The sequence below is a fragment of the Diabrotica undecimpunctata genome, chromosome 7 (assembly GCF_040954645.1).
Source record: "Diabrotica undecimpunctata isolate CICGRU chromosome 7, icDiaUnde3, whole genome shotgun sequence".
In the NCBI taxonomy this organism is placed as follows: Eukaryota; Metazoa; Arthropoda; class Insecta; order Coleoptera; family Chrysomelidae; genus Diabrotica; species Diabrotica undecimpunctata.
In genome coordinates this window covers 82684563-82709665 of record NC_092809.1, presented here as the reverse complement: position 1 = coordinate 82709665, position 25103 = coordinate 82684563, and the positions used below count along the sequence as shown (strand labels likewise).

The 25103-nt window shown below is 36.8% G+C and overlaps 1 protein-coding gene across 3 annotated transcripts in view; it reads left to right on the top strand.

Annotated features, from left to right (window-relative positions):
- Nucleotides 1-25103, top strand: part of LOC140445539 (cytochrome b5-related protein-like) — a 553029-nt gene that overhangs the window by 184721 nt on the left and 343205 nt on the right. The window lies entirely within an intron of this gene.

Sequence of the window (25103 nt, the reverse complement as noted above, 5' to 3'; positions counted from 1 at the left end):
GATGCTAGCAATTATGCAATTGGAGCTGTATTATCACAAGGAAATGTTCCAAATGATCGACCCATTGCATACGCCTCAAGAACTCTAAATAAATCAGAGACAAATTATTCAACTATAGAAAAGGAGCTATTAGCAATTGTATGGGCCTGTAAACATTTTAGACCATACCTTTACGGAAGAAAATTTTATATTTACACGGATCACAAACCATTATCTTGGCTTTTCAGTCTAAAGGAGCCAAATTCAAAATTAATACGATGGCGTCTAAAACTAGAAGAATACGATTACAAAATTATTTATAAAAAAGAAAAACACAATACAAACGCAGACTATTTATCTCGCATTACAATTAACGCATTAGAAGATGAATCAATAGTAAATAATCCTGGAGACGTAGACGAAGATATTTTAAAATACCTCCAAAATTTTGCGAGACTTTTTTTGAGACTTAAGACAAATTAACATTATTTCTGATATAAGAATACCTCCAGACAAAATAGATACACCAGACGAAACCTCAGATGAATCTACACAACATTCAACCGCAAATGAAACAACGAATCAAGGAATACCCATTTTAGACGAAATAATAAATAACAAAGTTCACCAAATTTTAGTGTACCCAAACGTTTACCCAAAAACCGATATAACTCATGAAACTTGTCAAAACCATAAAATAATTAAAGTCAAAATTCCTGAAACTGATAATGAAAAATATATTTTTGAATTTCTTATGGCATACACAGATCTTAACAATACTGTTGTGAATTTATTAATTGTTAAGTCTTTAATTTATAATGTCTTGTTCTTATCTTAATTTATTAAAAAGCACAATAACTGATATTTATTTATTTATCACTACATATACAATAATTTATTAGTAGGCGAGCGTAACAACAATATCGCGAGCGCGAATCTTCTTTATTAACTGTCCCTCCATAACCAAAATTCCTCTATAAATATAAAGTCCTGTTATTCGAGAATGAAAACAGTTGTTTCTCGAAACACATCGAACATAGACCGCTGTTTTGCTGAAAGGCCTTCTAGACAGAGCGGCGAATTGTTCTCAGAACCGGTATGGTTAAATCGGCTTGTCTCCAGAAGGTTCGAATTGTTGTTTTTATTACAAAGGGGGACCCATCGTGTGTCAGGTAGGCATTACCTAAAAAATACGTGAATGAATGAAAATATTAGTAATAAATATATTTACGGTTTTGGGTCAGAATTTATCGTAACATTGCCCCCCTCTTAAAAGATTGTTCCTCCTGGAACCTTGTCAGGACTGGAACCGGAACGGTATGCTGGTATCGGCAACTGGACCCTCTTTTACAACTTCCAGTTGTATAAAAATGACAAGGGACGGTTTTCTCTCCGCACCAGTAACTATGCGGATTGCAACAGACTAACACCTGGACTTCGGTGTCTTTAAAGATCTCTTCCACCATATTTCGGATAACCCTCCAATCTGATTGGCGGCACTCCAACTTTGGCATGGCTAACTTTTGCACGTCGGACTCTAGTACGTGCTCTCTCAATTGAAGTGAGGCTTCCCATACATCTCGGTAGGTAGGTTGGTCACGGGCAGTGTCTTTTGTTACCAGGTAGAAAAGGTAACGTGATGCATCTTGGAGTTTCAAGGTTTTACCGGGAGCTGGCACCTGGCATTGCAGTTCTGCAACTCGACCAAACTTCCTTCGAAAGACGGATGCCAACCCTGGTGCGTCTTTGATACTGGCCGGGATGGTAAGGGCCAGCGAGTAGTCATCGGGGAGCGCGAGTATATCTTGCTTTTCTTCAGTGGTAACACCATGTCTTGCTTTACCGGTACCTCCATAGGCACCCATGAATTCCTCAAACGTGAGGTCAGACACGTCTTGGACTTGGTTTACTTCCACTTCTTCATCTACTTCGTGGTCACCTTCGAAAGACGCCAGCCGGTTATGGTGTACTATCATCGGCTTTCCCCTCGGAATCTTGTTTATTCGGTAGATGACATCGTTGATCTTCTCCATAATGAGGTATGGACCTTCCCAAAACTGCTGCAATTTGGGAGAACAACCTTTCCGCTTCTTGGGATTATACAGCCAGACTTTGTCGTTCTTCTTAAAGCAACCCTTTTCGGCTTGTGTATCGTACCGTTTCTTCATTCGGTCGCTAGCGATCTGAAGGTGGGAACGGACCAACTCATGTACATCGTCCATTCTTCTTCGTAATTCGATCACATAATCTTCACCTGCTACATCTTCTCCAGGTCGACACCCAAACTCTAGATCACAAGGTAGTCGCATTTCGCGTCCGAATAGGACTTTGGCTGGTGTCTGGCCTGTTGATTCGTTAACAGCAGATCTGTAGGCCATTGTGAAGAACGGAAGGTATTGGTCCCAGTCTCGCTGATGATCGGACACCATCTTTGTCAAATACTTGCCAACTGTCCTATTCATTCGTTCTACCATACCATCCGATTGCGGATGATACGCGGTAGTTCTTGTTTTCTTCATGCCTAGTCTATCACATATTCCTTGGAATAGATCGCTTTCGAAGTTCCTGCCTTGGTCACTATGGATCTCCAAAGGCACTCCAAATCGGCTGATATATTCTTGGATCAACTTATCTGCAACGGTGGCGGCCTTCTGGTCTGGAAGTGCGTAAATCTCGACCCACTTAGTGAAGTAATCCATTACTACCAGCATGTACTTGCCTCCCTTTTCACTTTCTGGAAACGGCCCAGCGATGTCCAAAGCTATTCTTTCAAACGGGCTCCCAACATTATATTGTCTCATAGGAGCTGTCCTTTTTCGGTAAGGCCCGTTACTCGTGGCACAAATAGTACATTTCTTACACCAGTCTTTTACATCGTCGGAACTGTTCATCCAATAAAACCGTTCCCGAATTCGCTGAAGGGTTTTCCTTACACCAAAATGCCCTCCCGATGGACTGTCGTGTAACTGACGAAGTACTTCGGCTATTCTGCTCTTTGGGATCACCAACTGTCTTCTCTTCTCTGAACCGTCATCATTTTCCAGGACTCGTTTGAGCAAGCTTCGATGATAAATGAGTCCCACTGGGCCCAATACGTCTTAACTACTGAGTATAGGTTTGATATTTCCTGCCAAGGTGGTCGACGGTTTTCCTCTTTCCATTTTCGGATTTTCTGTATAACTGGATCTCTCTCTTGTTCTTCCCTTATCTTAGTAGGCGTCCAGTCGTCGTTGACAATCGTCGTTCTTAGCACTGCTGCTTCCTTGGATTCCGTTTTGTTGCAGTGGGAACACTCTGCTGGGCATGGCCTTCTGGAAAGAGAATCAGCGTTTCTGTGGCTAACTCCGGCCCGGTGCTCAATCTTAAAATCGTATTCTTGGAGTCGTTCGATCCACCTGGCTATCTGACCCTCTGGATTCTTAAACTGCATCAACCACTTAAGGGCGGCATGGTCGGTTCGGATTAAAAACTTCCTTCCATAGAGGTATTGATAGAAGTGCTCTACTGATTTCACTACTGCCAGAAGTTCTCTTCTCGTGACGCAATAATTCCGCTCAGGTTTTGAAAGAACTTTACTAAAATATCCGAGAACTCGTTCCTGTCCTCCTTGAATCTGAGACAGCACTCCTCCAATTCCCACATTACTTGCATCCGTATCTAAGATGAACTCTCCTTCTGGCAGTGGATACCCTAAAATTGGTGCTGTTATTAAATGCTTTTTCAACGTTTCAAAGGCATTTTGGCAGTCTATATCCCAGCGGTATTCTCTTGCTTCCTCTGTAAGTCGCGTTAATGGCTTAGCGATATCTGCAAACTTCTTAATAAACCTCCGGTAGTAAGTACATAGTCCAAGAAAACTTCTCACTTGATGTTTGTCAGTTGGTTTTGGCCATTCCTTAATGGAATCGATTTTTCCCTTATCCACGGCCACTCCTTCTTTACTGACTATATGACCCAGATAATTGACTCTACCTTGAAATAGCTGGCACTTCTTGGGGTTTAGCATCAATTGGGCAGCTTTAAGTCGATTAAAAACGTTTTCTAAATTCCTCAAATGATCTTCGAATGTCTCCCCCAAGACGATTATGTCATCTAAATAAACCAGGCATGTTTTCCAAGATAACCCTCTCAACACATTTTCCATAAGCCTCTCAAATGTCGCAGGAGCATTACAGAGTCCAAATGGCATAACGTTGAATTGCCACAATCCAGATCCTGTGGTGAAGGCTGTCTTTTCTTTATCTACTGGGTCCATTTCTACCTGCCAGTATCCAGACTTCAAATCCAAAGTAGAAAACAATTTACTTCCAGCCAATGTGTCCAATGTGTCATCGATCCGAGGCAGAGGATAACTATCTTTCTTGGTAACGTTGTTCAGCAAACGGTAATCCACACAGAACCTCGTCGTTCCGTCTTTCTTCTTAACCAGGACCACCGGAGAGACCCATGGGCTCGTAGAAGGTTCTATCACCCCGTCTTTCTTCATTTCCTGAACAATCGTTTCAGCTTCCTCTCTTTTCGCCTGTGGTAATCGTCGCGCTGTTTGACGAATTGGCTTAGCATTACCAGTATCGATTTTATGCTTAACAACCGTAGTTCTTCCCGTCTTTCCTCCTTTCGGTACGAAAATATCACGATACTGCCGAAGAAATTCCCTTAATTTCCTTTTCTCCATCCGATTTAGAGACTGTCCTGCAACTGCAACCATTTGGTCGAATTTGTCGTTGGAATTATCAGATGTTGTCGCCTGACGGATTATGGATGTCACAGGTACACAAGTTCCTACCTTTGTCTCTTTCTTGATGGTCACTGGGTAGTCGTTGACATTGATAAGTCTCACAGGAATTTCTTTGGCCGAAGTCACCAATTCCTTTCCAATTATGATTCCACGGCCAACCTCATCGTCGTGGTTCCAAGGCTCCATCATAACAGGTGTCCCTTCGTCTACAATTCCCTGTAGTCGCGCTACTATGATCGTTTCGCTTCTCGCAGGCACGACTGTATCTTCTGTAATGGCTGCTTGCACAGTGTTGTCATTATGTGGATGGAGGGATACCTCCTCGTTGCCAACTTTGATTACCTTATTCTTAAAATCCAATTGGAATCCATGCATATTCATTACGTCCATTCCTAATATAACATCCTCTTCGATGTCAGCAACTATAACAGTATGGACAAACTTTTCTGCCCCAATTCCCAATTGTACCTGGATTTCTCCATGAATGTTGGCATTTTCACCTGTAGCGGTCCGAAGTCGCAACCTCGTTGGTAACAGTTTCTTTCGGCTGTTTATAACTGTCGGGCGTATAATGGTTCTGGTCGCTCCGGTATCCACCAACAACGTATGTCTTTTACCATTTATTTCTCCATCTACATATACACTATCCTCACGACATTTCAAAGAAGCTATTAGTATAAGAGGATCTTTGGAAAAGTTCCGGGTCGAAGCTGCTCCCCTAAAGCCGACTCGTTCTGGTTTTCCTGATGGTGAGTTTCTTGATTTTATAGTCTTCGTTTACTTGTATGTCATGCTTTTTATCATATTAACGAGCTGGTCAAGTTTATCTTCATCTCCTTCCTCTTTTACAGTTCTAACTTTACTGTACCCGCCAGAGGCCTGCGTAGCTGACTCGTATTCGAGGGCGGCGGATAGGACATCAACCCGCGTCTTGTGACGAGCTAATCGCAGTGTTCTCTGCATTTCATGATCACGAAGACCATCAATAAACGTTTGAACGGCCAATTTTCCCATCATGTCTTCGGGAGCTGTTGGATAAGCATATCGTACTAGTCTGGCAATATCTACCTCATATTCTTGAAGAGCCTCATCTTTCTTCTGTCTACGATTTTTAAGCTGCGACTGATATACATGCTCCAAATGTTCGTGGCCATATCACATATTTAACCTCTTCTTCAGTTGTTCGAAATCATCGGTCTCCTCTACAGCTATGGTCTGAAGCACATCTAAGGCATCTCCTCGAAGAACGATAGTCAGGTTTACAGCCTTTTCTTTTTCAGACCATCCATTCGCTCTTGCGGCTGATTCGAACTGTTTCATGTAGTTGTTCCATGATGATTTTCCGTCGAAAGTTGGGACTTTAACATGAATAGAACCTCCACTTCCTTCAAATTTCGGCCGTGTCTCCAACTTACATTTCGTCTCGTCTTCTTTTATCTCCACTGTAATTGGATTGTTTCCTCTCTCTGCTATCCCTGTTTTCTCCATCTTCCTTTCCATCTCTTTAATCTTTTCTTCGAAGGCCAACATATCGGCAGCAACTTGGTTTTTTAACGAAGACACTCTATCGTCAAGAGCAGATATCTCTGAAGTGACTTTAGAGATGTTAGCAGAAACTTTGCTTTCCAGAGAAGAAATCTCGTTAGAAACATTGCTTTCTAAAGAAGCGATGTCGCCGGATACTTTGTTCTCCAATGATGCGATGTCGCCGGAAACTTTGTTCTCTAATGATGCGATATCACCAGAAACTTTCGAAATCGACGAGAGGACAGCATCTTCAAATATATAAGTCTCTGGATCTAGACCTTCTTCTAGCAAAGCGTTCTTTAGTCGTTGGACTAACTCAGCCTTTTTCCCGGTAGAAGCTAATTCTCTGTCTTCGAGATGTCTTCTTAAATTCGTCACTGTGAGCTCATAAATCGTAGCCATTTTCACAATTTATTTTACGTATTCACTTGTATTATTATTATAAGTCTAATTTATGTTCGATCTCACTTCTGCCACCATTTGTTGTGAATTTATTAATTGTTAAGTCTTTAATTTATAATGTCTTGTTCTTATCTTAATTTATTAAAAAGCACAATAACTGATATTTATTTATTTATCACTACATATACAATAATTTATTAGTAGGCGAGCGTAACAACAATATCGCGAGCGCGAATCTTCTTTATTAACTGTCCCTCCATAACCAAAATTCCTCTATAAATATAAAGTCCTGTTATTCGAGAATGAAAACAGTTGTTTCTCGAAACACATCGAACATAGACCGCTGTTTTGCTGAAAGGCCTTCTAGACAGAGCGGCGAATTGTTCTCAGAACCGGTATGGTTAAATCGGCTTGTCTCCAGAAGGTTCGAATTGTTGTTTTTATTACAAAGGGGGACCCATCGTGTGTCAGGTAGGCATTACCTAAAAAATACGTGAATGAATGAAAATATTAGTAATAAATATATTTACGGTTTTGGGTCAGAATTTATCGTAACAATACATTTTATTTATATTTCAGTAAAGACAACCTGTATAATGATTTTAATAAGTATTATCTAAAACATTTTTCTGAACATGGTACGAAACTAATTAAATGCACTAGATTAATTAATACAGTAGCAAACGAAGAAGAACAAATCATTTTATTAAAAAATTACCACGAAGGAAAAACTAACCATAGAGGAATTAATGAAACTTTCGAAAAATTACGTCAAAATTATTATTGGAAAAATATGAAAACATCTATTACTAATTACATTAACGAATGTTCTATTATATAGATATTCTCTTCTCTTAAATAGCAGTTTCATTTCAATCAGTTGCTTTTATCAGGTCCTCGTAGACACATCGTCTCAGGACCAGCAACTTCACGTGGAGTCATACGTCGCCATGTTACCAAATCCACTGGTAACTTTAACATCATAATATTTAACACCATATAATGTAAACTAAATTTAAACAAACAATTTTTAACGGGTTTTTACCCACATATTTAGTGGCTCAATACATGTATACCTAGTAAGTATTAACCACATTTTGTATTAACCTTGGTCAAAATTTAAATTTCACGTTCTTTTTAATTAAGTGGTTATATACTTTTTAGGTGCACTGATGATGGAATATGGATTTCGAAAACGTTTTATGATATAGCCCGATTGAATTTTTAAATTATATACCCCTTATAAAGGATTTTTAATAAATTTTTTTGTGATATATGGTATACAGCTAACTACAGGAACTTAGATTCCTTGGGGATTTTAAAATTGAATAAACTATATTTATTATTTGTTTATTATTTTTTTTATGAGTCTCGTTCCAACCTTTGCTGGAGACGGTCGCATAAATTTGTTTTTCTAGTACAAAAATATCTATTATTATAGTAACCAGTTCTTATTGGAAACTATATCGTTAATTACTAATATTAATTATCAGTGTTCTAAAAACGCAAACAAAATAAAACAAGTGCTATTTCCAAACGCCAAATACCGGCAAATAAAAGCCATAGGCGTATCATAAATAATTGTTCGTGATGTATAAAATATTTAATCGTGATACAGGATGGACATAGACAATCCGTTCTTAAATTCAAACAAAGTGAGCAGATCTCCGCCGAGAAGCTCAACTTCAGAAAAACACATCGCTAATCTGCAAATAACTACCATGCAACAACCATCGAGCAACAGAACCTTGTCCAGCGAACAACAACGGAATGAAAATTGCTCAACCAATATGGTACTCCAAGAGACAGAGTCAACTGAGAATCAACATGAACAACCAGGTAACTCTTTTCTTTCTAATCATGCTTCTTCTTCTTCTTATCTACCGTCACAAATATACATCGCAAATCCACAAAATAGCCAAGAAAACCAAGATCAAGAATGGAAAACTGTTCAAGCCCACAAACGAGCAAGAAATGACAGCCCTGGAGGTGATAAACAACTAAAACAAACAATAATGAGCGATTACTGGCTCAAAGCACCCACATCAACGTCTAATAGATTTGCTAGCTTAGATGAAGTACCTGATGAGACCAACCAAACCAGAACTGATGCAGTTAAGGAAAGTATTCAACCCCCACCCATATTTGTTTCAGATGTAGGTGATATACAACCTCTTCGACAATTGTTAGAAACAATATCCCCTCTGGGATATTCCATCAAATGTCTCTATAACAACCAAGTAAAGATCCAGCCCTCAACTTCTGAATATTACCGAAACATAACCAAAGCACTCAATGAGAAAAATACACATTATTACACCTATCAAACAAAGGAAGAAAGAACATTCCGAGTTGTGCTTCGTAATATGCATCAGACAGCAGATAAAGACGCTTTAGTACATGAGCTAGGATTAATGGGACACGAAGTAACCAACATAGCTAATATATATAAGAATGGATCCAAAATAGCGCTTCCGCTCTTTTATATAGAATTAAAAACTAAGCCAAATAATAAAGACATATATGATGTGAGAGCACTCCAGAACATGATTGTGTCCTTCGAACCACCATATCCCAAACGTCAGGTTCCCCAATGTACCAAATGTCAACGCTACGGTCACACACAAAAATTCTGCCATATGCCTCCAAGATGCGTAAAGTGTGCAAGTAATCATCTTACTTTACACTGTCCACGAAAAGAACGCAGCAATAACGTAAAATGTATACTTTGTATGGGAAACCATCCGGCCAACTATAAGGGCTACAGCGTATACAAACAAATACAAAAAGAAAAATTCCCCCAACTCAGAAAGAATCAAGAGACCCACAGAACAGACACCCATGAAACCAATAGTCAAAGAGCAACCCCTGGTGTTTCTTACGCCCAAAAAACTTCAGGAAATAGTCAACTAATATACGAAATAGTTTTGACTCCGTCCAAAGACACCAATTATTCTCTATGGAAGGCGACGAGAAAGGTAAAAGGTCCACAAGACGCCATACCTCCTCTAAAAAATGTCAAAGGTAAATGGGCAAGAACAGACACAGAAAAATCGGAGACATTCGCTGAACATCTTTCTACAGTATTTAGTCCATTTAACAGAGTAGTGCCATTAGAACAAGAAGAACCATTTAATTCTTTTCTTGAGGCTCCATATCAAATGGATCTCCTATCACCAAGTTTAATATTAAAGAAGTAAAACAGATAATAAAGAATGAGATACAACCCAATAAGGCTCCGGGATTTGACCTCATAACGGGTAAGATCCTCCAGGAACTAACCAATGACTGTTACAGAATAATCACTATGATCTTCAATGCTATGCTTAGTCTGCATTACTTCCCTCTGCAATGGAAAGTGGCACAGATTATACTCATTCAAAAACCTGGTAAAGATCCAAAAGATGTCCACTCATACCGACCGATTAGTCTACTCCCAGTCATCTCTAAGGTCTTCGAAAAACTTCGAAAAACTACTACGAAAAATCAAACCAATATTGGACGAAAAGTGTCTCATACCTGACCATCAATTCGGTTTTCGTAACCAACATGGTACAATAGAACAAGTTCACAGACTATACACAACAATAAGAAGTAGTCTCGAGAACAAGCAATATTGTACTGCAGCCTTTTTAGACGCCTCTCAAGCTTTTGACGAGGTGTGGCATACAGGACTTCTGTACAAATTAAAGAAAAATTTACCTTACCCTTACTTTAAACTGCTTCAATCATACCTTACAGAAAGGAGATATCTGGTAAAATATAGTGAAGCCTATACAAAACTCTACCCCATCCTATCTGGTGTACCTCAGGGTAGTGTGCTCGGACCGATTCTGTACCTGATATATACGGCTGACTTGCCAATAAGCAATAACCTAACGCTTGCAACATTCGCAGATGATACTGCTTTCTTGGCCTCTCATAGCAACCCAATAATAGCATCAGAGAGACTGCAACTACATCTGAACAAAACAAATGAATGGCTTAAACTCTGGAGAATTAGAGTAAACCCCTCAAAATCTACACAAATTACATTCACTCTAAGAAGAGGTACATGTCCACAAGTTATCCTCAATGGACATCCTTTGCCCCAAAAGCATGACGTAAAATACTTAGGTATTCACCTTGACAAACGTCTAACTTGGACCAAACATATATGTACGAAAAGGCTTCAATTGGGAATTTTATACAGAAAACTTTACTGGATGTTGGGAAAAAACTCTCACCTATCGATTGACAACAAGCTGCTGATATACAATACAATAATAAAACCCATTTGGACATATGGCTCACAGCTCTGGGGTTCAGCTAGCAAATCTAATATTATGATAATACAAAGATTCCAATCCAAAACTCTGAGAAAAATCGCTAATGCACCTTGGTATATCCAGAATGATGCAATACATAGAGATCTTCAGGTACTAACAGTCTCTGAAGAGTGCAAAAAAACTTCTGAACAATATCAAAAACAGGTTGCGGGTCCATCCTAATACCCTGGCACACAATCTTCTCAACAACCAACAAGCAAAGAGATTGAAGCGACATGACCCCTTGGACCTACCTCACCTATCCTGACAGAGCCTACAGCAGTGGGAGTTACGCCTTCAACAGCACCCAGCCATTGTGATCAGTGCCGCTTTTAGTGCTCGCGTATCAGTGTATGTGCGCATCCTACCGGTAAAAAGCCAATTTGTGTCGTGATGATTTGGTCACTGGACCTTACATCTCTCTGTCATGTAAAGACAAAAAATTTTACTTATTGTTTTCACTGCAAAACAGATTGTAAAAATCTTAAATGTTAATAAAAAAAAAAAAAAAAAAAATTATTTTTATAGATTTTGATTAAATTAGAAAAATTTACATGTTGTATAACGGTCACCACTCCACCACCACTCCACCACTTCCAATTGATTACTGTGACTACTATTTCGTAAAAAGTCTTTTTTTGTCACACTTCAATACAATTTTTGAACTGATAATTGTAAAAATCGGACATATTTATATGAAATTATTTTAAAATGAGAAGTGTATAGAATAAAAATTAAAGACCGATTTCAAAATGACAACCTAAACTAAACTTAACTAATGTTCACTTTATACTAAAGTACACTTAAATGTCACACCCAGTTTCATAATACCTACAGCTCTTTTCATTATTAAAAGTAAACTTAGGTGTTTAAATTAGTAGGCTGGTGTTTCTATTAATTTTGTCAAAATAACCTTATTTTTATTGTTGCATGTTAATTTGTGTGTACAATGTGCACAATGAAACAAGCGAGAATGAGGGGTTTTTGATAAATTTTGCCACCAGTAAAGATATGGTTATAAGTTTCACATGCTTCCCACATAAGGACATACACAAAATGACGTGGACGTCACCAGATGGAACCACAACCAATCAAATCGACCATGTGCTGATAGACAAAAGGGCAGCCAGTAGTATCTCAGATGTGAGAACACGATGAGGAGCATGCTGTAGATCAGATGATCTTTTACTCCAAATCAAATTTAGATGCAGAGTTAACAAAGAAAGAAACGAAAGACAACAAAAAACAAACAAACGACCTGGAAAACTGAAGATTCAGGAATGTAAAGAGAAGTTCGAAGAAGTCGCAAATGAGTTAAGAACGCTAGAACTGCACTTCATAGAGAGCAAATTAAATAATATCAAAACATCGGTACTAAAAGCGGCAGCGTCCACCCTAGGAAACAAGAAAAAGGCGAGAAGAGGAGCATGGTTCGATGATGAGTGCAGACAAGCAATAGAGGAAAAAAAATGAAGAACATAAAATGAATATAACAAGAAGAACACGGGAAAGACGAACATCATTTGAAGTCGCAAGACGGCAAGCAGACAAGATATGTAGAAATAAAAAGGAGCGTATGAAAATGAACAAATAGGAAAAATGGAAGAAAATTTTAAAAACAACGAAATTAGAGGGGCTTACGAATACCTAAAAAGATAAAAAGTGGGTATAAACCTCAAACAAGTCTATATAAAGATGAAAGTGGGCAAATAATCAGTGACCAACAGAAAGTCACAGAAACCTGGAAACATTATTTTCAGACCCTACTTGGTACACAATTAGACATGGAAGATGAAATGAGTACGAACTACGTAGAAGAGAATGAAGTAGAGAATGGAGAAGAAGCTCCAGTCATAGAGGAAGTTCTCGAAGCTATTAAGGTTCAGAAAAACAATAAATTCCCGGGAGTCACCCCGGGAAATACCAGTAGAATTGTATAAGGTAGGTGGCGACCATCTAGCGAGTCATATTCACGCGCTCATCAAAGACATATGGCAAGAAGAGAAAATATCCGACGACTGAAAGAAAAGTATAGTATGCCCGATCTATAAAAAAGGAGACAAACTCCAGTGCAAAAACTCCCGTGGAATTTCTCTACTATGTACAGCATATTATAAAGTCCTCACGTATATTATAAACCAGCGGCTCCAACCACTAGCAGAAAATATTATTGGAGAGTATCAGACGGGCTTCCGACGGGGAAGATCGACACTGGATCAAATATTTACAGTCAAACAGATCTTGAGTAAATCATGGGAACATGATATTGATGTTCAAAATGTGTTTGTAGATTTCAAACTGGCATACGACTCAGTCAAAAGAAACAAACTCTACAATATATTGGCTGAATTGGCAATACCACACATGCTAATTAGACTCATTAAAGCCACAATGGATGAAACTCAGGCATGTGTATGAACACAAAAGCACCGAACAGATTTTTTCAAAATTTCGCAAGGTTAAAGCAGGGAGATGAGCTAGCCCCAACTTTCACTGGAGTATGCGATTAGGCAAATGCAAACTGGACGAGAAAACCTACTGACCAAACCAAACGGTTCAACTGGCCGCTTATGCCGATGATATTAAATTATGAGTAGAACATCAACAGCAAAAGCAAACATCCAAAAGCAAACTCGATACATTCGAAAGGAAAGTACTGAGAAAAATACTAGAACATGTAACGGAAATCGGAATTTTCAGAAGTCGATACAACAACGAGCTTTATCAACTTTATAAGGAAGCACCACTGTCAGACTTCATTAGAATACAAAGACTGCAATAGGCCGAACATGTGATAAGAATGGGAGACGATAGGCTACCAAAAAGAGCACTGAGTGCTAGAATGCAAGGAAAGAGACCGGTTGGAAAGTCAAGAAAGCGTTGAGAAGACACAGTAAACAGCGACGCACAAGCACTTTTATGAGTCCGTGTATGGAGAAGATCAGCCACAGACAAGCAAGGGTGGAGGCAAAAAATAAAGGAGGTCAAGGCTCAATTTGTGCTGTAGTGCCGCAGAACTTTACATCATTCTATTCTCATGCATGCGGACCACGTGCCCTGCCCACCGTAATCTCTGCAGTTTAGTGCATTGTGCTAGAGTTGGTTCGCTATATTGCTCGTATATTTCTCTATTATACCTAATTCGCCAGTTGTTGTTTTCACTTATTGGGCCCAGTATCCTACGTAATATTTTTTTTTCAAACACATCTAATACATTGGCAGATTTCTGTGTCACCACCCATGTTTCACAACCATAACTTACTATGGGCCTGATTATTGTTTTATAGACCCGGAGTTTTGTTTACCGGTGTACGTCTCGCGGTTTGAATATGCGGCCCATCGCGAAATAGGCTTTATTTGCCAGCATAAGCCTTCTATTTATTTCCGGTTCTTCTTCATTGTTTACGACCAGATCCATTCCTAGGTATGTGAATCTATTCAAATGTTCTATATCATCAATGAAGTGTTGTTGCGCCTGTCTATTTGATTTGGTTTGTATGAGTAGTTTTGTTTTATTTGTATTTATTGCTAGCCTTACTGCGTCTGCACTCTGTTTCAACTCAACGTAGGTTTTTTCCGCTGCATTTACTGTTCTGCTCATTATGTTTATATCATCTGCGTATGCTGCTTTGGGTAAATTTTTTTGCTTTGCCAATTGGGTAGATTTGTTTGTATAATACATAATTTACAATAATGTTCCTCAATTTCACCTGAGAATTAAGAGAAATTGTCTCCTTTTTTTTCCTTTTTATGGCCATAATTAAATGGTTTTCTTGTTGATTTTGAATATGATCTATAGGAAATAGACTCTATTTTGCCATGATGATGTTATGAAATAGTGCTATTGCTACTATTACATTCATAGTCAATTTCAAATTAAATATCATTCGTTTGGTAAAAATGGGGAATCATCGTATGGAAGATTCATTATAAAGATGCTCTCTGCATCTATTCTAGCATCTTGTCTAGCCGTTTTTGTCATTAAATATGACTTTAAATTGGAACCACACTGACCAACTATAAACTAATAAGTACAAACCTAACAAAGTTTCTAGCTTCAAATCTTTGTATGCCACTGTTATTAAATGTCGTTTGACCATTCACAGAATTCAGCTATTTTGCAATAATATTTCTAATTTTTAAACTAGTCACTAATTTTTTAGACATTCAATGCAATTTTTTTTCTAATCGATATATATATATATAGAAAATTTCATCATTTGTTTGATATATTTTCAATTCTTCAAGCTGTTGCCCTCGATATATCCATATAGTTAGCTACTGATATTTGCATTTTTCCAGAAGCAAAAAATATTAATGTTACTGGTGGTTGGACTGATGTTAACAGCTTCTCCCCTAAAAATATGTGCTGATTAGTATTTTCTCTATATACATTAGAACATTATATAATATTTATATATATATATATATATATATATATATATATATATATATATATATATATATATATATATATATATCCTAATCATCATCATGTGCAGCTTTATCAACCGTTTCCAATTACGGTGCAGCCTCCCTTATTTCAATGTTATTCTATGTTCGTATTATTATTCGACGATGTCTTAGTTATTCGTGGTTCTAATAATTTGCGCTCATTTGCGCCCATATTTTTCTATCTTGTGCTATTCGAGACCACGTGGTTCCTGTTAATTTTCTTATATCATAATCCCATCTGAGATTCGGGCGCCTCTTTGGTCTCTTAGCGTTCCTGGGGTACCACATAGTTGTTCTAGTGGTCCATCTGTTATCTGTTCTTCTTGCCATATGTGCTGCCCATTGCCATTTCAGGGATTTTATTCTTTGGATTACATCAGTCACCTGGGTTTGCCTCCGTATCCATTCAATTCTTTTACGATCCCTCTTTGTTATCCCTAGCTTTGTTATCTTTCCATTGCTCTTTGAGTTACTTGAAGTTTCGACGATATTTCTCTCTTTAATATCCAAGTTTCATATCCATATGTCAAGACGGGTAATATGCATTCATCAAATACTCTCTTCTTGAGGTATAGTGGCATTTTGGACTTGAAGACTATGGAATTTCGTCCGAATGCTGACCACGCTTGTTTTATTCGTCTGTTGATTTCTGAAAGTAGTGATCCCGATTTATGTATGATCTGTCCCAGGTATATGTATTCATCTACTACTTCTAGCGAGGTTTCATTAATTTTTATTTCCACGTTGGCGATCAGATCATTGCACATTATTTTAGTCTTTGCTAGGTTCATTTTTAGGCCTACCTCATTGCTGGCTATATTAAGTTCATTAATTTGTATTTGTAATTCTTCAGGACTTCTAGCAATTAGAATGATGTCATCAGCGAATCTAAGATGGTTTAGGTATTCTCCATCTATACATAGACCTTGGTTGTTCCAGTCTAATTTCCGGAAGATATTTTCTAAGGTTGCAGTGAAGAGCTTAGGGGATATGGTGTCTCCTTGTCGGACTCCTTTCTGAGTGGGAAATTCTGGGGTATTTTCATATATGCTTACTCTAGCTGTGACCTCTTTGTATATATTTGCTAGCGTTTCGACATATGGTTTATCTACTCCTTGGTCGACAAGAGCTTCTATGACTGCTCTTGGGTATACGGAGTCAAATGCCTTCTCGAAGTCTATGAATGCTAGCGCCAGTGGTAGATCATATTCTTTTGTTCTGCTCATTACTTCTCTTAATGTTTGAATATGATTCATTGTGCTGAAGCCACTTCTAAAGCCTGCTTGCTCTCGAGGTTGTGCAGCGTCAAGTGTGTTCTGTATTCTGTTGTTAATGATTTTGGTGAATACCTTGTATATCACAGGCAGCAAGCTGATCGGTCTATAATTTCTAATGTCTTCCTTGCTACCTTTTTTGTGAATGAGGATTATGTTGGCTGAATTCCACTTTTTTGGAATATGTCTCGATTTTAGACAGTCTGTGTATATTTTTGCTAGGATTTTCCAAGTTGTTTTCCCAGCAATCTTTAGAAGTTCGGCTGTAACACCGTCATTACCGGCTGCCTTGCCGTTCTTCATGCTCTTAAGAGCTGCCTCTACCTCATCCACGAGAACATCTGGTACATCTTCTTGAACCGCAATTTCTTCTTCGCCTATTTCTTGTGCTTCCGGAGCTTTATATAGACCCTCGTAGAATTCGGTTACATGTTCTATTATTTCATCCCTATTTGTGATCCTTCCGTTGTTGTTTCCCAATGCTATTATTTGCTTTCTACCGATTGCCAACTTACTCTTGGTTTTCCTATAGCTTTTACGGTTCTCGATTGTATTTTGTACAAGTCGTTCATTGTAGGTTTTTATATCTTCTGCGATCTGTTTCCGTATTACTTTGCACAGTTCGGTATATTCAATTCTATTAATATTGGAGTTAATTTTCATTTCTCTTCGTTGTTTCAGGAGAGCTGTTGTTTCATCTGAAAGTTTTCTATTGCTGTTGTGTGCTTGTGATCCTCCAACTTCTTTGGCGCAATTTAAGATTGTTTCCATTAAGTGTGTGCTATTCGTTGGGTCTTGTAATTTTTCTTGAATTAAATTTTGATAGCGTTCCGAGTTGTTGCTTAGGTTAGTGATATTTACCCCTGCAGTTGGTTTCTGGAGTAATTTCATTCTTTCTAGTTTAGTGTTTAGAACGACCCGAGATCTAATTAGTCTGTGATCGCTACCTGTTCGGAATTTGTTGAGCACACTTACATCCTTTATGGTTTTCAGCTTATTAGTTAGGATGAAATCTATTTCGTTCTTGGTAGTTGCATTGGGAGCTAACCATGTCCATTTCCTATTGAGGTTCTTCTTAAAATAGGTATTGGCGATTGAGAGGTTCTGGTAATGTGCGTATTGAACCAGTCTCTCTCCCCTTTCATTTCTTTCTCCAATGCCAAAGTTACCGACACATTGTTCTTGATTTGATTGTTTACCCACTTTGGCATTACAGTCCCCGACTAGATACTTAAATTGGCTTTTGTTCTTGTTAAGCACCTCAGTTATTTCATTGTAGAATTCCTCTATTTCCTCATCGGAGTGGGATATGGTTGGTGCATATACTTGCACAATTTGTATGGTGTATCTTCTGGATAGTCTTAGACTTAGACTAGCTACTCTGTCTGAGGTGCTTGCTATGTCGACTATCCTATCCTTCCATATATATATATATATATATATATATATATATATATATATATATATATAATGATATATACATATACAAATGATGAAATTTTCTATATATATCGATTAGAAAAAAAAAATTGCATTGAATATCTAAAAAATTAGTGACTAGTTTAAAAATTAGAAATATTATTGCAAAATGGCTGAATTCTGTGAATGATCAAACGACATTTAATAATAGTGACATAGAAAGATTTGAAGCTAGAAACTTTGTTAGGTTTGTACTTATTAGTTTATAGTTGGTCAGTGTGGTTCCAATTTAAAGTCATATTTAATGACAAGAACGGCTAGACAAGATGCTAGAATAGATGCAGAGAGCATCTTTATAATGAATCTTCCATACGATGATTCCCCATTTTTACCAAACGAATGATATTTAATTTGAAATTGACTATGAATGTAATAGTAGCAATAGCACTATTTCATAACATCATCATGGCAAAATAGAGTCTATTTCCTATAGATCATATTCTAAATCAACAAGAAAACCATTTAATTATGGCCATAAAAAGGAAAAAAAACGAGACAATTTCTCTTAATTCTCAGGTGAAATTGAGAAACATTATTGTAAATTATGTATTATACAAACAAATCTACCCAATTGGCAAAGCAAACAAATCTACCCAAAGCAGCATACGCAGATGATATAAACATAATGAGCAGAATAGTGAATGCAGCGGAAAAAACCTACGTTGAGTTGAAACAGAGTGCAGACGCAGTAGGGCTAGCAATAAATACAAATAAAACAAAACTACTCATACAAACCAAATCAAATAGACAGGCGCAACAACACTTTATTGACGATATAAAACATTTGAATAGATTCACATACCTAGGAATGGATCTGGTCGTAAACAATGAAGAAGAACCGGAAATAAATAGAAGGCTTATGCTGGCAAATAAAGCCTATTTCGCGATGGGCCACATATTCAAATCGCGAGACGTACACCGGTAAACAAAACTCCGGGTCTATAAAACAATAATCAGGCCCATAGTAAGTTATGGTTGTGAAATATGGGTGGTGACACAGAAATCTGCCAATGTATTAGATGTGTTTGAAAGAAAAATATTACGTAGGATACTGGGCCCAATAAGTGAAAACAACTGGCGAATTAGATATAATAGAGAAATATACGAGCAATATAGCGAACCAACTCTAGCACAATGCACTAAACTGCAGAGATTACGGTAGGCAGGGCACGTGGTCTGCATGCATGAGAATAGAATCCCCAGAAAATTACTAAATGCAAGAATGCAGGAAAAAAGACCTGTTGGAAGACCTAAAAAGAGATGGGAAAACGAAGTCGATGCGGATGCCAGGAACTGCCTTGGAACGCGTTCATAGAAAAGAACAGCGGTAAATCGAAATGATAAGAGAAGCTTGTTGAAGGAGGCCAAGGCCCGATTTGGGCTGTAGTGTCATTGGATGGATGGATGTATTAGACAGCACTTTGTAGAACTAGATTTACAATTTTTAAAAAAATATTTTCTATTAAACCAATTGTTTTGTTTCTGATGTAATTTATAATGTATAAGTTTTACATTTACTTTCATCTTGTCAAGATAAATTTGATAGAATATTATAATGCTTATATTTCAGTAATTCGCATTTTTAAATTTCTTCTTCTTCTGCGGCACTACAACACAAATTGAGCCTTGACCTCCTTTATTTTTTGCCTCCACCCTTGCTTGTCTGTGGCTGATCTTCTCCATACACGGACTCATAAAAGTGCTTGTGCGTCGCTATTTACTGTGTCTTCTCAACGCTTTCTTGACTTTCCAACCGGTCTCTTTCCTTACATTCTAGCACTCAGTGCTCTTTTTGGTAGCCTATCGTATCCTATTCTTATCACATGTTCGGCCTATTGCAGTCTTTGTATTCTAATTAAGTCTGACAGTGGTGCTTCCTTATAAAGTTGATAAAGCTCATTGTTGTATCGACTTCTGAAAATTCCGTTTTCCCTCACATGTTCTAGTATTCTTCTCAGTACTTTCCTTTCGAATGTATCGAGTTTGCTTTTGCTGTTGATGTTCTACTCATAATTTAATATCATCGGCATAAGCGGCCAGTTGAACCGTTTGGTTTGGTCAGTAGGTTTTCTCGTCCAGTTTGCATTTGCCTAATCGCATACTCCAGTGCCAGGTTAAACAAAGTTGGGGCCAGCTCATCTCCCTGCTTTAATCCCTGCGAAATTTTGAAAAAATCTGTTCGGTGCTTTTGTATTCATACACATGCCTAAGTTTCATCCATTGTGGCTTTTATGAGTCTAATTAGCATGTGTGGTATTGCCAATTCAGCCAATATATTGTAGAATTTGTTCCTTTTGACTGAGTCGTATGCCAGTTTGAAATCTACAAACACGTTTTGAACATCAATATCATGTTCCCATGATTTACTCAAGATCTGTTTGACTGTAAATATTTGATCCAGTGTCGATCTTCCCCGTCGGAAGCCCGTCTGATACTCTCCAATAATATTTTCTGCTAGTGGTTGGAGCCGCTGGTTTATAATATACGTGAGGACTTTATAATATGCTGTACATAGTAGAGAAATTCCACGGGAGTTTTTGCACTAGTCTTTGATTTTTTCGCGTATGTCTTTGATAAGCGCGTGGATATGACTCGCTAGATGGTCGCCACCTACCTTATACAATTCTACTGGTATTTCCCGGGGTGACTCCCGGGAATTTATTGTTTTTCTGAACCTTAATAGCTTCGAGAACTTCCTCTATGGCTGGAGCTTCTACTCCATTCTCTTCTACGTAGTTCGTACCCATTTCATCTTCCATGTCTACTTGTGTACCAAGTAGGGTCTGAAAATAATGTTTCCAGGTTTCTGTGACTTTTTGTTGGTCACTGATTATTTGCCCACTTTCATCTTTATATAGACTTGTTTGAGGTTTATACCCACTTAGAACTGGACCACTTCTGTGTCTTTTACGTGGTATCACGACTCGTCTAAACCTCTTTATTAAAATCTTTTCTGTTGGAGAGGCTACGTCGAAAAACTCTTTATAATGTTGTCCTATATTTTGAATATATTTTTCATAGATTTCGGGTAATAACCTTTGTAGTTCACTAGAGCGTCTTCTATTTAATAGTATTATTTAACAATAATCTGTTTTTAATAATATCCTGTATGTCTCCTTATTATTTAAATCCTTTAGTATTTTATCCTTAGCAAGTTTTGACTTGATTGTTAAATAATCCTTAATTTTTTTAAGTCAGTCACCAAAGGCACTATGATAATTTTATTCCATTTATTTGTACTTAACGCTCAACTGGTATGATATAAATTCTCCTATTTTCCATAGTACTCTCAGTTGAACTACAACCAGAGTGCGTGCTAGCGAACCCTCAACTGGTATGCTATAAATTCTCCTATTTTCCATAGTACTCTCAGTTGAACTACAACCAGAGTGAGTGCGGGCGACTGTTTTTTGAAAAATTAAGAATTCGGGTCATATTTGACCCAGTTTACCTTTAGTAACAATATTTTTTGTTTTACTGTGTTAAAAATAATGGACCGTCGCAACAGACCCCTTATGGAACATAAACTGGAACAAGAGGCTTTAGACGCTTGTATTGCATATATTTATGGGTCTACTTTTGCTGTCTGGTACTTTTAAATCAAATAATGAAGATGTAAGTTCGTTATGATGCGTAATCCGCAGTGTGTGGCGGATTAAGTCTTCAACTAATTTACGGTACAAAATACCCTAGACGTTTTGACTGAAATTCTTAATTTTTTATTTCTTTTTTTTTACAAGATGTACATAAATAAGTTGCAAAAAGAAGTATTTAATCAGATTGGCGTGTTTTAAATATTTCTATTACTATTTTGTTAGTTTGTGTAACAACGTGCAAAAAAAATTCAATGCCTATGTTTAATTCATATTAATAAGGTATATAAATTGTATCCATTTATTTTCTTGTTTTATATTTTTCCTAAACGTTTAATTAAAAAAATTAAACTAATTACAACATAACATGTTTTGCATATGTAAAATCGTGCAGGCTTTTCACTCGTGGGTCACCATTGACTTAACATACATTAGACGGTTAACTAAATCACCATACCAGTGAGGGTTAAGTTATTTTGCAGCTTCTGGATATTTATGTCTCCCATTTGCTGAAATTTGTGGGAACATTGTTTTAACAGTTGACTGCTCCTGCTACAGATACTGTTGACTATATTTCTTTACGTTTTAATGTAAACACCAAGGCTAAGTCACAGCACTACTTTAAAGTTGTAGAAACAATAATTGCAATGTTGGTGATTTAAAACATTCTTTTGGAAATGTTGTCAGATTTCAGGTTGTCCGATTCGCGTATTGTGAACGTTAGTTAAAATGTATATATTATGAATATAATAAAATTCAAACACTGACCTTAGCGCTGCGCGCAAGAGCCTGATGAACTACGGTATACGGTTTCGTTTACAAACATAAATGGACGTCCAAGTTAAAATTGGTACGAATGGGTTTATACAACCACGGTAAGCTACCTAATCGTACGTCTGAATAATAGTATCAGCACAATGTACGGACGTCTATTGGCTGCAGGATATATATATATATATATATATATATATATATATATATATATATATATATATATATATATATATATATATATATATATATGTATAGATCTAGCGGTTAATGTGAGCTCCGTACTAAAACGGTATACTTACTCCAGGAGAATATACGCCGTGTATAATATTATAGAGTAGCGCTTTATGTAGACTCCGATCAACACGTCGGATCAAGTGGACTCCGTAATAGGATAAAACATTTTTGGGAACCGTATATAGCTTTTCGCGTACACTTTTACACTCCTGCGATGTTGCCAATAATTGTATTAGTAGTAGATTTTTAAATTTTATAGCTGGTACATTTTAGAACTTATTATTTGCTTTAATTATTTTCAAACTTAAAATACTACCTATTATAAACTTGGAAAAAGCTAGTTTCCATTTTATATATTATTATTTTTTGTTAAAATGCATTGGCACTTAAACATTTAGTCTCTAAATGTATGAACATGTTTTTGGCACTTAAACATTTAGTCTCTAAATGTATGATTTGTTTCACAAAGTAGTTAAACTTAGACTATAATAATTTATAAATAAATCTGTAATATTTCGATTTTTAATTAACAAAATATTTGATGCATTAAAGTCGCGTAGAGATTTTCATCAAACATTTAATATTAAAGTTATTAGTATAAAAGTTTAAAAAAACTATAAAAGTCTAGGGAACATAATATCTCACTGTAGGTTTATTTTATAGATTATCGTAAAGCGTTCGACAGAGTCAAATGGGTATACTTATGACTGATACCAAAAGAAATATGCGTACAACACCTATTCGCTTACTGAACTGAACTGTACGAACACACTACTTGACCAATTAAAGTAACATTAAAAGTAGATTGAAAATCAAATGTATGTAAGTATCTGAGAAAAAATTTCTCAAACGATATTAATATTAAAGTAGATCCACAAGGAATCTACGTTCCTGTATTTGGCTGTATACCATATATTAAAAAATTAATTAAAATCCTTTGTAAAAGGTATATATTTAAATATAGATAGATTGTACTAAATATATACCTTTTACAAAGGATTTTAATTAATTTATTAAAGTAGATGTTAAACAGCATCTGACAAAGCATGCCTAACCGTAGGCTGCCTACTGTAAAATATATAAAATATGGATATTTAAAAAAAAATTACAGCTCGTTCCAGAAAGAATTGTAAATATAACCTCAATCTAAAATAAGAAAAAAAAATGGTTAACCTAAATACAGAAAGTCAATCAGAAGATGTGATTTGATGTTTTAAAAAAATCTGACACTGAAAACCCTATGAAAAACATTTAATAGTACATATAGATATTGAGTGCGGCGATGCTTGTACCGTCTGCTGGTCTTTATCGGAAACTTTTACCACTATTTGTATAAGATTTTGTGCAAGGTTAGGTGACAAGTATTACACCACGAAAAGTATTTTTATTTTCTAATTTGTTCAACAATCAAAATGTGTTGTTGTATGTATAGATGTGCCAATACAACAAAGGATAATAAAAATAAAGCACAGGGCGGGGTATCAAATTTTAATATTTTCAATGCGATAACCATTATATACCATGGTTGAAATATCCATAAGTATGAATTTAAGTATTTAAAAACAAATATTAATATTATTTATATCAAACTGATGTTTTACAGAATGGAACTATTTAACACAGTTTAATTTTCCTTGGGACTGGCCTAATCGAGCTAGAACGTGTATGTTCGAATCGTACAACCTCTTTAATATTTTGTTGTCTAAATAGCGAAATAGTTGATATTAATTTATAAGAATCACAGTGGAGTAAAGTTATTGTGTTGTGCACCTGCCAGTAATATTTTGGTGAGTAAAATTTAATTTTACTTGCATTTACTGGCGTAAAAACATTCACAACACTTTATTTAGTAAACGACTTTTTGCTCCTGTTATCAATAATTAGTACGGTACAATAAACACGAACCTATTATTGAAACAACTACCTGTCGCATAGGCAGCCAGAATTACGATGAGTAATTACTGGTTGCTAAACGTAAAGGTGGGTACACATATGCGAGCCAAACGGTATACGTACCGTACGCGGACATATCCTTGAAAAATATTCTACATCGTACTGATCGCATACTTATCTCGATCCATGGAAAGCGACAAACCAACAACGAACACACTTATGCGAAATAATTCATTTTATTTATAATTTGGGTACTGATTTATGTTTCTGTTTTTGCTTGTTTAACAAAAATAAAAATATGTACAATAATCAGTTTACTGTTTTCTCACGTCTCTCTAGGAAGGAACACGTCATTCACACAATGTCGATTTGATGAGACAATAAAAATGTTTGCTGTGTCTAGTAAGTGCCGTCCAAACTGAAAGACGAGCTTCCTTTGAAGTCGTGG